Source organism: Lissotriton helveticus, chromosome 10 (assembly GCF_964261635.1).
Source record: "Lissotriton helveticus chromosome 10, aLisHel1.1, whole genome shotgun sequence".
Taxonomy (NCBI): domain Eukaryota; kingdom Metazoa; phylum Chordata; class Amphibia; order Caudata; family Salamandridae; genus Lissotriton; species Lissotriton helveticus.
In genome coordinates, this window is record NC_136071.1 from 1017823663 (window position 1) to 1017839413 (window position 15751).

General features: G+C 47.3%; 2 long non-coding RNA genes across 2 annotated transcripts; one reads left to right on the top strand and one right to left on the bottom strand.

Moving 5' to 3' along the window:
• Positions 1 to 11950: 11950 nt before the first annotated feature.
• LOC144785589 (uncharacterized) lies at positions 11951 to 14959 on the top strand. The gene is made up of 2 exons (XR_013601976.1): positions 11951 to 12436; positions 14695 to 14959. It is a non-coding gene; the product is annotated as an uncharacterized LOC144785589 (long non-coding RNA).
• LOC144785590 (uncharacterized) lies at positions 12897 to 15493 on the bottom strand. Its single transcript, XR_013601977.1, has 3 exons — positions 15427 to 15493; positions 14051 to 14182; positions 12897 to 13341 (listed from the first exon to the last, which is right to left on the bottom strand). It is a non-coding gene; the product is annotated as an uncharacterized LOC144785590 (long non-coding RNA).
• Positions 15494 to 15751: the final 258 nt, after the last annotated feature.

Genomic DNA, 15751 nt, shown 5'->3' on the forward strand with positions numbered 1-15751 from the left:
GGTATCGTAGCGCTTCAACGCTAGACCGCTCTCTGCTTGCCCAGATTATTGCATCGCTAGATTGCCTGCCTTGCTGAACATAAGTATACCGTAGCGCTAGTTCTTCCAAAGTGTGCATTTATCATCGTTTGTATTGCGCTGTGCTGCCTGTTGTTACCATTGTGCTCGACTGTACCACTGCCTCTTCCATAGACATCGCATTGTTGATACCCCAATTCCGGTTTCGTTTCACGGATTGCGGCCATTTTGGTGTTGTTATTGTGACACCCTGGCCGGATCTCCGCCCCGTTCCCGCCTCCCAGCTGACCCTCCCTCCCACTGATACTATCAGCCGCTTTGCCGCTCATTGTGCTGTGACCGCCCTGAATCCATCAACGGCGGCCGCTCCTCACACAGCTCCCTGCCCTACAGGACGCCTGGTTCCTTAGCGCTGCTACGCTACACTGCTATCTGCCACCTGGTATCGTAGCGCTTCAACGCTAGACCGCTCTCTGCTTGCCCAGGTTATTGCATCGCTAGATTGCCTGCCTTGCTGAACATAAGTATACCGTAGCGCTAGTTCTTCCAAAGTGCGCTTTTATCATCGTTTGTATTGCGCTGTGCTGCCTGTTGTTACCATTGTGCTCGACTGTACCGCTGCCACTTCCATAGACATCGCATTGTTGATACCCCAATTCCGGTTTCGTTTCACGGATTGCGGCCATTTTGGTGTTGTTATTATGACTCCCTGGCCGGATCTCCGCCCCGTTCCCGCCTCCCAGCTGACTCTCCCTCGCCCCTCCCCTTCCACCATCCATATATGACAGATGCTCTTGCGCGCAGCGTCCACGCGCAGCGGATGCGCCCCATGCGTGCCGAAGGCGCGCCAAAGGTTAGCCCGTCTACGCCCGTCCGTGCCTGGACCGCGCCCAGCACCAGACCCCCTGGCCCCCGCAAACCGCACCCCTCCCTCATAACGTATGAAGCCGCCACCCTCCTAGCCCTTAACCCCGAACGCACACCACAATGCTACGAAGCTGCTCCAGGACGTACCCATGGTCCCTTCGCCTGCCAATCCTGCAAGTTCGCCTGCATCAAGACCCACACCAAACCCACTAACTCCAAACACAGCTCCGACTTCAACCACCTGAAGTGCATCCTGCTGAACACCCGCTCGGTCCACAGACACGCCACTGAACTCTGGGACCTACTCGACACTGCTTCACCGGACATCGCCTTTCTTACAGAAACCTGGATGAACGCATCATCAGCACCCGACATCGCCATAGCCATCCCGGATGCTTACAAGATCATCCGAAAAGACCGCACCAACCAAACAGGAGGAGGCATCGCCATCGTCCATAAGAACACCATCAGAATCACGACCAGCTTCGACGACAACCTTGCAACCGCGAACACCTCCACTTCCAGATCCACACCGACCCCAGGACCACACTTAGAGGCACCCTCATCTACAGACCACCAGGAACCCGTAAACAATTCAGCGAAGACATCACTGACTTCATCAGCCCACACGCCCTCACCTCCGAGAACTACATTCTACTGGGAGACCTCAACTTCCACCTGGAAAAGAAAACCGACAGCAACACCACCACCCTTCTGGAAAACCTGGCCAATCTCGGACTCAAACAACTTGTTGACACCCCTACCCATGTAGCCGGACATACGCTCGACCCAATCTTCACCTCCAGCAAGCACATCTCCTTTGATCACACCACAGCTCTCCATTGGACGGACCACAGCTGTGTTCACTTCAACTACAAAACTACCTCAACCCACAACCCCCCACAACCTATTCCGCGAAGAAACTGGAGCAAAATCACCACCGACCAACTCCTCACATCGCCCAAACAAAACCCTCCCGCCCTCTCATCGGACCCAAACCAAGCTGCCACCAAATTCAAACAATGGATCACTCACAGCGTTGACGAATTAGCATCCGTGAAAAACCACCAAACCAAACAGGGTAGCAAAAAGGCCCCCTGGTTCAACGATGACCTTAAGAAATCCAAGAAACTATGCCGTACTCTCGAGAAAACATGGAGAAAAAACCCATCCACTGACATCCTGACCACCTTCAAGACAGCCACCCGCAAACACCACCAATTGATCCGATCCACCAAGAAATCAGCATTCAAGGATCGACTCGACAACAACGCCCATAACAGCAAAGAACTATTCAACATCGTCAAAGAATTTACCAACCCCACCGCAGCCTCAAACGACATCACTCCCTCCCAAAACCTCTGCGACTCGTTATCCTCTTTCTTCTACAACAAAATAGCCGACATACATAACAGCTTTGAGAACATTTCCTTTGAACAGTCCACTCCACCCACCTCCGAACCCAAACCGCCCTCTAACAACCTTAGCGCCTGGAACACAATCACCACTAAAGACACCATCCGTCTAATGAACTCCATCCATTCAGGTTCGCCAACCGACCCTGTTCTCACCACATCTTCAACAAAGCAGACTCCATCATCGCACCCCATCTCCGTGATGTCATCAACTCCGCTACCTTCCCAGAAAGCTGGAAACACGCCGAACTCAGCGCCCTCCTGAAGAAACCCACAGCAGACCCCTCTGAACTTAAGAACTACCGCCCCATCTCCCTCCTCCCATTCCCTGCCAAAGTCATTGAGAAAGCCGTCAATAGCCAGCTCGCCGCCTTCCTTGAACCCAACAACTCCCTCGACACCTCACAGTCCGGCTTCTGAGCCAAACACAGCACCGAAACCGCCCTCATTGCAGCGACAGACGACATCCGAACGCTTCTGGACAATGGAGAAACAGTTGCCCTCATCCTACTCGACCTCTCCGCCGCCTTTGCACAGTCTGCCATAGCACCCTCATACAACGCCTCAGCAACATCGGCATACAAGGAAAAGCCTTGGACTGGATCATCTCGTTCCTTGCCGGGAGAACCCAGAGAGTCCGACTCCCCCCATTCAAATCAGAGGCCACCGAAGTCATCTGCGGAGTTCCACAAGGATCATCACTCAGTCCCACCCTCTTCAACGTTTACATGAGTCCCCTCGCATCCATCGCTCGACAACACAACCTTAACATCATCTCTTACGCTGACGACACCCAGCTGATCCTCTTCCTCACCAAAGACCCTAACACCGCCAAAACCAATCTTCACGAAGGCATGAAAGAAGTAGCCGAATGGATGAAAAACAGCCGCCTAAAACTTAACTCCGACAAAACGGAAGTCCTCATCCTAGGATCATCCCCCTCTGCCTGGGACGACTCATGGTGGCCATCGGCCCTGGGCACGGCACCCATACCCACAGACCACGCACGTAACCTAGGCTTCATCCTAGACTCCTCCCTCTCGATGACCAGACAAGTCAACGCCGTCTCATCCTCTTGCTTCAACGTACTTCGTATGCTCAAGAAAATCTTTAGTTGGATCCCCACCGAAACAAGAAAGACTGCCACCCACGCACTAGTCACTAGCCGACTGGACTATGGAAACACCCTCTACGCCGGAACCACAGCCAAACTACAGAAAAAACTCCAACGCATCCAAAACGCATCAGCCAGACTCATATTGGACATCCCTCGACAAGCTCACATTACCGGTCACCTGAAAGACCTCCACTGGCTTCCCGTCAACAAGAGAATAACGTTCCGTCTCCTCACCCACGCACACAAGGCCCTTTATAAACTAGGACCCGAATGCCTCAACACAAGACTGTCCTTCTACACACCCACCCGCCAACTAAGATCCTCCAATCATGCCCTCGCCGCAGTTTCGCGCATCCACAGATCCACCATGGGAGGAAGATCCTTCTCCTACTTGGCGGCCAAGACCTGGAATTCTCTCCCCACTCACCTTCGCCTTACACAGAACCACATTTCCTTTAGAAAGGAACTTAAAACCTGGCTATTTGATAAATAAGGCACCCCCTCCCCCAAGCGCCTTGAGACCCTCTGGGTGAGTAGTGCGCTATACAAATTCCTGAACTTGAACTTGAACTTGAACTCTTTTCGGGTAAATTCTATCCTCCCAGCTACGATGTCCCTATGGTCATCTTGTTCACCTTCCAGCATGGTCCCTCTGTTGTATAGAGCACTGAAATGTTCCACCCATTGTGCTGGGAGTACATTTGAGGCAATGCTAGGACTATTCCCTTCTTGAAAACAGCGTTTATTAATTATTTACCAAAACCTGGTAAGATCGCGTTTTTCCGCAGCCTCTCGTAAATCTTCCCACGTTTCAGTTTGAAGGGCTAGCTTACGGCGCCTAACTTCTTGCTTATAATGTGCTCTGCAGAGGGTAACCCTGACACCATCTCTGGGTTTCTGTTTGAGGGCGGCTCTAAGCTTACTCTGGGCCAAAGAGCATCCCCTATCGAACCATCTCCAGTTATGGGCTTCCTTCCCTTTCCCTGTTGCATGCATTAAGCGATCTACTAGCCTACCCATCTCCACAAATGACTCCACCACCTATGGCCCTTTAATCTCCGGGTTTAGGCATACCTCCAACTGCTGTTTCCCTTTGGAGACTAGGGACTTATAAAAACTTCCGCTATCCATTTTAGCCCATTTTAGTCTTCTGCCTTGGTCTGTGACCATCTCCCTAACGTCCAGAAGTCTCTTCCTTATTTCTCTATTCGCCTTTGACACTACAATACTCACTGTAAGGGGGTTGTGGTCGCTAAAGCCACTACAGTCGATGTTAAATCTTAAAACTCTCTCTTTGAGTAAGCGGGAAACAATAACAAAGTCAATGTATGAGCTACATCCTCTACCTCTAAAGGTTGGATTAACCCCACTTTTGGAGTTGAGAGATAAAAGATCCATGGAATGAGACAAGTCATAGTTATTCATCATCCCATTGAGATTAGCTCCATCTATTGTGTGGTCAAAGTGGGCGCCCTCCACTAGATTACACGATGCGAGGAGCGAGTGCATTATTCATCTTCTCTATCTGGATTCCCAGTTAATCCTCCAACTCCTCCACTCTACATCCCCCTGCATTATAAAAATTAACTATAATCAGGTTAAGATCCCTGGTTTTAAACTGAACTGCAAGCATACAATCTGATTTCCAGTTGAGATCTGTCCAGGTCCCATCTAGAGTCAGATGCGCCCACAGAACGAGACCTCCTTTTGCTCTGCCTGCCCTAGATCTTACAGCCGGGGTCCCAAACAGCTTATACCCCTCAAGATTGAAATTTGTTGGGTCAACTTCCCATGTTTACTGGGCACAGATTACGTTAAATTTGTTTACATAATCCAGCCATTCCTTATTAGAAAATTTGGTTGAAAGTCCCGCCACATTCCATGACAACAGATCTACAGTGTTCCACTCATTCAGTTTTACTGATCTCCTGCCTGGCGGAGATCCCTCAATAACTTTCCCCACAGTTATTAGTCCTTGTAATAAACTGCTTCTAGTTTCCCCTTCTGCCATGCTTAACTGTCAGTCACAATCTTCCAATCCTGACAAGGCCCCAAACCTATTTTGTAACCTGATGTTCTGTGGCTTGTAATAGTTCGGAGCCGCACCTCCTAATGGGGTGCCCCATTCTGTGTTCTGTTCAGGGGCATAAAAAAAACCTTAGGGGAAGTGATTGGATTCGAGATCTGGAGCCGAGTTGTCCCCCATTACAAATAAATTCGGCACATCTTGTGTCCCTGAAGTTAATGATAATACAATCACCTTCAGTCGACTTTACCCGTCTTCCCACCCAATTTACTCTCCCAGCAAATAATATCTCTGGACAGACGTAGCTAGTAACCCTGGGCGAAGAACTACGCTCCGTTCGCGGAGCTTGCGGAGTTTCGGCAGCTCCGCGTTCCGCGGAGAACGCGTAACTGTCGATAACTCCGTGATCCGGTGCGTAGCGTAGTTCTCGCGCGCTGAATAACATTATCGCGTGCGCGGCAATGGCTTACCTTCGTTCTGCGTTCGTTTTTTCCTGGTCGCTTGTGCCACCATGTTTGGAAACACTCTCGCACAGTCCCGTGCGACTGTGCGAACGCGATAACGTCATTTTGATGCGAGATAGCGTCATAAGGATGCGCGAGGATGCTTTTTGGTAAGATCGAGTTGCCGAACACGCAGAAACTGCATTCTTGCACAGAATAACTCGCGAGCATGTTAAAACCATAATAAATTACCATTTTGGTTAGGAAAAAAAAGCAAAAAACCTTAAAGTTGTACCTTTGGCTTTATTTTTAGGGGGGAAGGACCCCTCTTTTTGTTTCTACTCTTGTTTTGCAGAGTAAGGAGGAAGGGCTCTTGAGTTTACAACTTCCTGTTCCTGTCCACCAGGCTCCTCCCAGTGCTTTGTCCATGTGGTGCTCACTTTCCTTTGGATTTTGAGCTGGAAGGATCACTTTCTGTCTGTGTTGGCTGCATTACTGATTTACCTTGGATTTAATGAGGACTTTTTGAATTGGAATTCTCTTTTTCAAGTAAGTTTGTGTAATGTATGAGTGATGTAGACTTGTGCTTGTTTGATTTGATTTTTTTTTTAACAACAGTATTCAATCCTGGAATGAAATTATTGATGGAGGCCTGTACTTTCATGAGGTCCCAAATTGTAATTTTTTTCTAACATTGCATTTTGTGGAATTTAAAATGTTTCTAATTTTTAAGCCAATATGTGACCCTAGTACCCCATGTAGTTAGTGTGTAGGCATGCATGAGTTCATTGTATTAACTTTCTGTGGTTGGCCTGGCCATGTGTTGGCGGCCATTTAATGTTTCCAGCCACTTTGCTCTTGCCATAGGCCTCCAACCTTGTGGCCTACTCTGGCAGTAGGCCATAGGTACTACTCATAGGGTCATGAAAGTTAATCAACTGTTTTTGTGGTGTACCCTTAATGTGAAAAACATGGATGGCTTGGATTGATATAGAAAATCTTATTTTTATGTGTGGGGTATTTCTGGTTTTGGGTGTGTTTAAACTTTAAATACTCTGTCAATTTCTGCCATTAGGTAACCCTAGGAATACAGCTTGGGTAGTTTTGGTAACTTCGCACCATGTGAGCACGTGAACTTAAATTTTTTGTCTTGTTCGCGCACTCAATGTACTTGCTCGGGAACGCGAACACGACTTTTTATTCCGTTCGCGCTGCCGAACATGCCGATTTAGCATTCTCGCGGACAATATGTCCCGAGTTGCATAAAAGTTTCTCAAAAATGTTGCAGGTCTTTCTTGTGCACCTAAAAATTCCTCATTTATGTTATGTTCTCATTTTGGTAGTACTTTTCTCTTTTTGGAGCATGGACCACTTCCATTTTCTCTCCTCTGTTATTATTTTTTTTTTTTTGGGGTGGGGTGACCAATTTGGGCGGTGGTGTGGTGTGTCCATTTTCTGAAGCAAAGCATTGTCCCTTTGCCATAGGCATTATTGTCTGTCTTCTCTTTCTTGTCATGTTGTTGTTGGTGGCCAGGCCATGTGGTGGCGGCCATTTTGTGTATGCTTCCTTTGTGATTTATTTTGCCATGTTGTTGTTGGTGGCCAGGCCATGTGGTGGAGGCCATTTTGTAAAGTTGTCCATGTTGTTGTTGGTGGCCAGGCCCTATGGTGGTGATCTTTTTGTGTATGCTTCCTTTGTGATTTATTTTGCCATGTTGTTGTTGGTGGCCAGGCCATGTGGTGGAGGCCATTTTGTATATACATCCTTTGTGATTTTGCCATGTTGTTGTTGGTGGCCAGGCCATGTGGTGGCGGCCATTTTGTGTATGCTTCCTTTGTGATATATTTTGCCATGTTGTTGTTGGTGGCCAGGCCATGTGGTGGAGGCCATTTTGTGTATACATCCTTTGTGATTTTGCCATGTTGTTGTTGGTGGCCAGGCCCTATGTCGGCGGCCATTTTGTGTGTCCTTCCTTTGTGCTTTTGCCATAGGCATAGGCCTCCAACCTTGTGGCCTACTCTGGCAGTAGGCCATAGGTACTACTCATAGGGTCATGAAAGTTAATCAACTGTTTTTGTGGTGTACCCTTAATGTGAAAATCATGGATGGCTTGGATTGATATAGAAAATCTTATTTTTATGTGTGGGGTATTTCTGGTTTTGGGTGTGTTTAAACTTTAAATACTCTGTCAATTTCTGCCATTAGGTAACCCTAGGAATACAGCTTGGGTAGTTTTGGTAACTTCGCACCATGTGAGCACGTGAACTTACATTTTTTGTCGTGTTCGCGCACTCAATGTACTTGCTCGGGAACGCGAACACGACTTTTTATTCCGTTCGCGCTGCCGAACATGCCGATTTAGCATTCTCGCGGACAATATGTCCCGAGTTGCATAAAAGTTTCTCAAAAATGTTGCAGGTCTTTCTTGTGCACCCAAAAAAACAGAATTTGTCATTTGGTTGTTGTTTTGGGAGCCTGGGCAGGGGTTTCTTTGTATGTGTTTTTGCGGTGTTATGTTTACAACCTCTGTCTTAGCCATGGGCTATTTATTCCTTGCACATTAACCTGTCATGTGCAGCAGGCATCCTCGTTTTTCTGTCCATATTGGTATCTATAGGCCTGCTTCACTTTATTGGTTCTTTCTGGACTTCATGTGGCCTTTGAGCTGTGGTGCTGCTGGACTGGTATTATTAGTCTTCTGTTTTGTCTTTTATACATTGACCTGTGTGTCTTTCAATTGTTCATGTTGCCTTACTGCTTGTTTGACTGATGTTGTTCTGCCTTCTTTACTTGTAGGTGCACAAAAAAGACTGAGGAGGTGCTGGTTGTTTTTTCATCCATCGCTCGTTCTACCGCCAGACGGACTTCCTTCAGTTGTACGCCACGTGTGGTGTGTGACTCATCTGACCAGACATCTCTGCAATTTGTGCTGCTGTGAGCTGACTGACATCAGAAGAAGATGGGCCCTAAGAAAGCTACCAGGTCCTCCACCACAAAGAAAGTTGCTGCGAAGAAGGAACAGCAGAAGGAAGTGTCACTTAAGTCTGGTATGGACCCCAAAACCTTTTTTGGCACCCCAAAAGGTACGCCTGCAGCAGCGGGGTCTGGGGCGCAAGCTGGGACCAGCACATCTGCATTAGTGGGGGCAAGCCAGCATCCCAGGGCCAAGCACATGATGAGGGTCGAAGAGGTAGCCAGCCTTCTGCTTGCGAGCAGTGATACTGAGCCAGAACTAAACTTATCGCTGTCTCAAAGTAGTACACAATCCACGCAAGATGGAAGTGCTCAACAACCACCGCCAGCAGTAGATGTTCAACAACCACAACCACCGCCCGCAATAGGAGTTGTTCACCCACAACCACAACCACTTCCCGCAACAGTTGTTGAACAACCACAACCACCGCCCGCAACAGTTGTTGTTGAAAAACCCCAGCCCGCAATAGTACTTCCTCAAGAACAACAACCACCATCTCCGCACCAAATAGTAGTAGTTGTTCCTCCCGAAGTCGGGGCAGTTCAGGAAGTAGAGCCTCCTTCCGAGCAAGAAGAAGAGGAAGCCACTTCTGTAGGTGATCTATTTCCTTCGAATTCACCAAGGGAAAGGAGGGTTAGTGCATCGAGTTCTTCGCAAAGCATCCCTTCCGATGACCTTGATACGGATTGGCAGCCACAACTATCTGCGCATTCAAAGGAGAGACATCCCAAGAAGACCATGCTAGGAAAAAGGAAGTTTCCAGGCAGGCTTGAACTTATGGAGGTCGATGTAGGTGAGCAGGATACTGCTGGTGATAAAGACGGGTCTGACACTGTCATCATCACAAGCGTTATTCCTGGTGCAGAGGATGTAGAGACAAACATTTTCACCCTATCCAGAAATGCTGCAATGACTGATGAGCAGGTACCACGCATAACTCCTACACACTCAACACCCACAGTAACACCAGCTCCAATTTTTTCAACAGCGAAGGCCCGGCAGCATCCGACATCCAGCAGAAGCGCCACTTCAACAGAAGGAGGTAGTGGCAGTACTAGGACTGAGCTGTCCCATAGTGAAATTCCACAATCCTCCAGTCCATCCGGCATTGGCAGTGGGTCCTCCTCTTCCTATGGCAGGAGACAAAAGTTTACCTCCCCAGTGTGGGACTTCTTTACGGTTCACCCAGTTCAGGAGAACATTGCTGTATGCACCATTTGTCATGCCAATGTTAGTCGTGGTAAGCTTGGTACAAACTATGGGACTGGAGGCCAAACGACCCATTTGAAAAAAACACACGTGATCAGGTGGGAGAACCACCTTGCAAGCTTAAAAAATGTTAGCACTCCTGTTGGTGGGGATACAGTGGTACAAGGTCCACTCATGGTTGATCAGGAGGTAGAAGAAGAGGGAGACGATGACCTTCTATCTAGGAGTGGTACACAATCGACCCCTGTCGCCAGCACTGGAGTGGTAAAGACCACATCCTCCGCATCTGCAACTTCTCAGTGGCACCAGAGTCAGCTGGAAACACCAAGGAGTGCAAAGTCTGCGATGCAAGGTGGTCCGTCTAGCACAACTCAAAGACATGCAAAGCAGCTTACCATTCCTAGCATGTTAAGGCAGGAGGGAAAGTACGAGCGGAACCACCCAGTAGCACGTTTATACAATGCCAAACTTGCGAAAATGTTAGCACTGGACCTTCTCCCATTTTCATTTGTTGAGGCTGTTGGATTTCTGGAATTAGTGGCAACCCTCTGCCCAAAATGGAACGTTCCCAGTCGCTACTATTTTGCCCGAGTGGCTGTTCCAGCACTACACCACGATGTGCTGGAATTGATTGGGAAAGCCTTACAACAGAGTGTTGTCCATTGTATCCACCTGACAACAGACATGTGGAGCAGTTGCGATGCTACAGATTTCATGTGCATCACCGCACACTGGATCTCTTTTGCAGGTGTTAAAGACAAGTTAACTTCAGGCCTCCGTGACGTTGCTGGAATTTTTAATGATACGCGCAGACATGCAACTATAGCCATGTTTGGTATGGACAAAAGTCATACTGCTGAAAACATTTTGTCTGACTTTAATGACAAGGTCTTTGAATGGCTGAAACCAAGAGGCCTTAAGATTGGTTTTGTTTCCACCGACAATGGCAGTAATGTAGTGAAGGCAATGAGAGAAGGACATTATTTCAGGGTACCCTGTTTGGCACACTGCATAAACTTAGTCGTGCAAGACTTTCTGAAAAATGAAGCCAAAGTCAGCAACATAATGGCCATCTGCAGAAGAATATGCACGCACTTTAACCATTCTTTCAAAGGACGGAAGCTGCTACGGGTCATTCAGCAAGAGCATAGGTTGCCAGTCAAAGCACTGATACAGGAGGTCCCAACACGTTGGAACTCAACTTATTTCATGCTTGAGCGTCTCTTTGAGCAGTACATCCCACTGAATGCTTATGTCATGTCAAGAAGATTAGGGGATCCTACTGTTAATCTTAAAGCCCTGACCATTGAGATGTGGCAGTGGGACCTCATTAAATGCATCACAGAGATGCTACAACCCTTTGAGGTCTTCACACGTGCAGTTAGCAGGGAGGACTGTACTATGGGCCAAGCCATCCCATTGTTGTACATGCTTGAGCAACAGGTGAAGGAGGTCTGTGAAACATACGAAGGTGACGAACAAAAAGTTGATGCATATACCTTAGCCAAGGGCTTAGTCAACCGCTTGTGTGAAAATGTAAGGCTCAACAATATTGTGTCAGGTGAACATTACATAACTGCAACAATCTTGGATCCACGGTACAAATTATTTGTCAGCAGTAACGAAGTAATTCCATTTTCAGATGAGGATGTTGACAAGTACAAAACTTCCATAGCTGCGGAAGCTAATGAGTTAGAAACTGAACGGCTGTTACTTAAAGGCCTGCCACTGCCAGCCCAGGCCAGTCCAAGTACTCCTGTCGCAAGTTCTTCACAGCGTGAGAGCAGTGCGTCTGCTTTCCAGCAGGCACCAACAGTACCAAAAGCAGCACCTACACGATCTGATTCAGCAGACCCAACCAAAAGCATAACTGCTTTTTTTATACAGAAAGGGATGGGTAAGTCCGTTGCTGTTGCAAAGGGAAAAGAGGACCAGCAAAGCCGAGCACCAATGAACATTGAGCGGATGGTTCAGGCCTATCTGGATGACACAACAGAGGTGTTCATGGAGCAAAGCCCATTGGTCTATTGGTATGAAAGAAGGAGACAGTGGCCAGTGCTGAGCAGGCTGGCGATAAAGTATCTGGCTTGTCCTGTAGCCAGTGTCTCCTCTGAGCGGGTTTTCAGTGCTGCTGGTGCCATTGTCACATCGAAAAGGACTAGTCTCTCCCCCAAAAGCGTGGAGCGGCTGACAATGATAAAAATGAATCAACGCTTCATACCACCAGACTATCAAGTACGTGAATCACCGCCGGATGAAGAAAGCGAGTGTGAAGAAGACGTCCTCACTACTGGGTTACATGACCTACTTCTGTCTGAACGCACAGAGTTTGAGGACGAGCTCCTCTTCCCTGACAACTAGGACAGGTATGTTAAAGGAATGATGCAATGCATTGCATAGGATTGTTTAGCCGACTCTGAGCAAATGTGCATGGAATTAAAGTATACTAGTAGTAACTTCAGACTCACGTGATGGGCAATTTTCCCATGTTATTTAATAATATAAATTATTTATGCACTTGTGACCCTACTACTACAGGTGCAGTCAGTACTTAATTTATCGTTCGTAGTGCATGTTCATGTTGCACAACGTACATTATTTGGTGAAACAGTCCCCCCTCCACCCCCCAACAAACACAAATGAACTTCAAATGTTTTCTTGTGAAAATAATATCTTTGTTTTATTTTTATATTTTAATAATGATAATAGAAAAATAAAATATATAACTAATGTAACCCCCTGACCCAGAGCTGTCCCTACCCTCCCCTAACCCCAACCAAATTTCAACCCAAATGTACACCCCAACTCCCACATCCCACCCACCAACAAAAGGATTAAAAAAGGGGCAAAAAACAGGGTCCATTTCAAAGCCGGCGGGCTTTCAGGTGTTTGTCCACCAGTATCTTGACACGCTCCTCTAGACCGTCCTCCTGCTTCTTCCGCTCCTCCTCCAACTTCGCTACCCGGCGGAGAATCTTTGCTTTGAAATCACGGCACCTACACTTGCATGCATGTTGTTGTTGTTGTTGTTGTGGGGGGGCCGCCGAAGATGTAACAATGCGGCGGCGGGCGGCTGCCTGACCACGGCGACGTAGTCCTGCAGGCTTGGGGCCCGGGGCATTGGAAGAGGCAGCAGCTGCTGCCGCCGCCTCCTCCTCCTCCTCCTCGGCCTGATCCACCAGCCGGCGGTAGGCCTCTACAATTGCCTGCAGTTTCCGCTGCCGGGCCCGGACTGCCAACTCCTTCCTGGTTGGTTTTTGGGAAGGAGTAACTATAAAGAAAGAAACAGAATTGTTAATCCAAACTCCCCGCAAATCAAGAACACAACATTGATTCAACACATAGTGGGCGGCACAGTAGCACTAGCAAGCAAGCTGAGTACCAGAAATTGTGTTGCGTCTATCTTGAACATTCTACAGCCTCTATTAATTTGTCGGACTTTTTGTCACGGCTTTATGCCTGCCCTATTAGCATGGGTGTACTTCAACGGTCACACACATTAGAACGAACACCTGTCTTTTACATATCTCCTTTTGTTCCGGGAAGGCGGGAACACTCTCAAAGTAACATTAATTAACAGGGGGCAGCTAGTAGCACATGTCTAGTAAAGACTATAATACTTTATACCGCGCAACAAACCTTATTTGGTTTGTGTTTCACCAGCAACGACCCATGCACCCAGTCGTCCCCTCCTTCCCTTGCCTTTGGGTTTGCCCAAAACACCGCAGCTGCTGAGACTATCCACTAACCACCGGTATTGGGTGTGTCTCCCAACCACGCTGGCAGCTGTGTTTTCCCCTTTACATGCTTTAACAACAACCCATGCATCCGACTGCTATCAGGCACTTGCATTACTGTAGTGGTAATGCTTAGCATGCTAATGACAAGTAAAGGTAACATCATATATTTTCCAGTAGAGTACAGTGAGAAAGTTTTCCCCTCCCACCAAGTAATGCAGATCACTATTGAATGTAACTTACCATCGCCCGCCGCTGTTGGCTCCCCCCCCACTGCTGCTGGTGTAGGTGCCTCTGTTCCTCCTGTCCCCGCCGGGAGCGCTGAAGCAGCGCCGCTGTCCCCGTCGGCACTGGTCGATGGTAAGGGTTCTGCACCTATAAAAATAAGTACGCCTTTTTAGATGGATGCACAGCCCCCTTTGTACTTGTTCACCAAGAATGGAGTTCTTCAAAACAGTTAAGTCCAACGTACGTAATCAGTATGAGTCCACATTGCATAGTACAGCAGAGTCACTACACATATTATTAGCATTCATTGTTATGGTATGGTACCCAAGCTCATCTCATCTGTCCTGCTACTCTAGTCCTTGGAAATTGGAAGTGAACTATGTAACCTTTGTACATCAATGTATCCAGTTTTGCGCATGTGTTAACTCGCAGCTTGTTGCGCAGTACGAGAAGACGCTCTGGGGCAACACATCATTGTTCAATGCATACACCTGAAGAGGTGGGAAAGTAAAAGGGCCCGTATTTAAGTTTTCTATGTGGATTGTGGGATAGAGTTTGCTTACAGGTTACAACTTCTTTTTAGCATGGCTGCATAAAACTGGCATAAATGTATTTAATACTGTCTAACGTGCACCACTTTTGTCATTATTTTTCGGCAGGTGAGAAGATTGCCTTCTACGAAGCGGACATTTCCATAGCTTACAAAAAAAGAGGAATATCTGACCAGTATACGTTGGTGAGAGGTCTCCGATAGTTGCCACATTTCCCTATTGTGCACTAGTAGCTGTACAAATGTTGATTACTTTATTATGCCTGTTTTAACTCTGGATTTTTTCTGGTGGGCCCTTCAACGTATTGGACGGAAGCACTTAAAAACATTGATGTTACTTACTTACTTCTAACAAAATAAAGCTTTTGAATGACCACTTTGACTCTGAAGTTTATTTTCAGTGTCTGTTGTCTTAGAGACTCACACGAGTGAGTGAGCAAAAGGGGGTTTCTTAGGTAACGGTTTGTGTCCTAAAAGCATTCGGCATCTTGGTATTGGGGTTCAGGAGTGTGATTTGAACAATAGACCAATGACTCAGGCCATATAGGCTGACGTTCAGTGAATTGTGCGTTCCTCAGAGTTCTGTGACTGAGGTGTAAGTAAGGTCCAACCTGCCTATCAGTACCAACAACATCCAATTTTCGTGTGCATAGTTACATAGTTGTGTAATATGTATATAACTCCATAGGAGATAGAAGAATACCCACAAGACTAGTAGTGGTATACTAACGTTTACAAAAATACTAGACAAACATCATTCTGGATGCCTACTTGGTTGCTGTCAATTGACAAAGCACTGCAGACACATTACAGAGGAAAAAACAAGCACTGTTGGACTTACTGGGGACAGCAGCAGGATCCTCAGTAGAGGAGCTCTGTGTAACTGGTGGTTCACCCGCCGACTCGGTCCCTGTATTCTGCTTGCCCCTGGGTTCTGTGGTTCATGTAAAAATTAAAATATTAAACATAGATAAATACATTGAGTGATGTGAAACATAGACATAATTGCAAATCACACTGCTACAGTGGAACAGAGCCGGAGGCAACAAATCCATGCCAGGGGCCGCAACGCAAATATGTATCCATCCTTAGAGTATTATTAAATTAAGGATATCTATTGGTGCGGTGGCCCCTGAAGTTTGGTGCCCCTGTGCAGTTGCACAGCT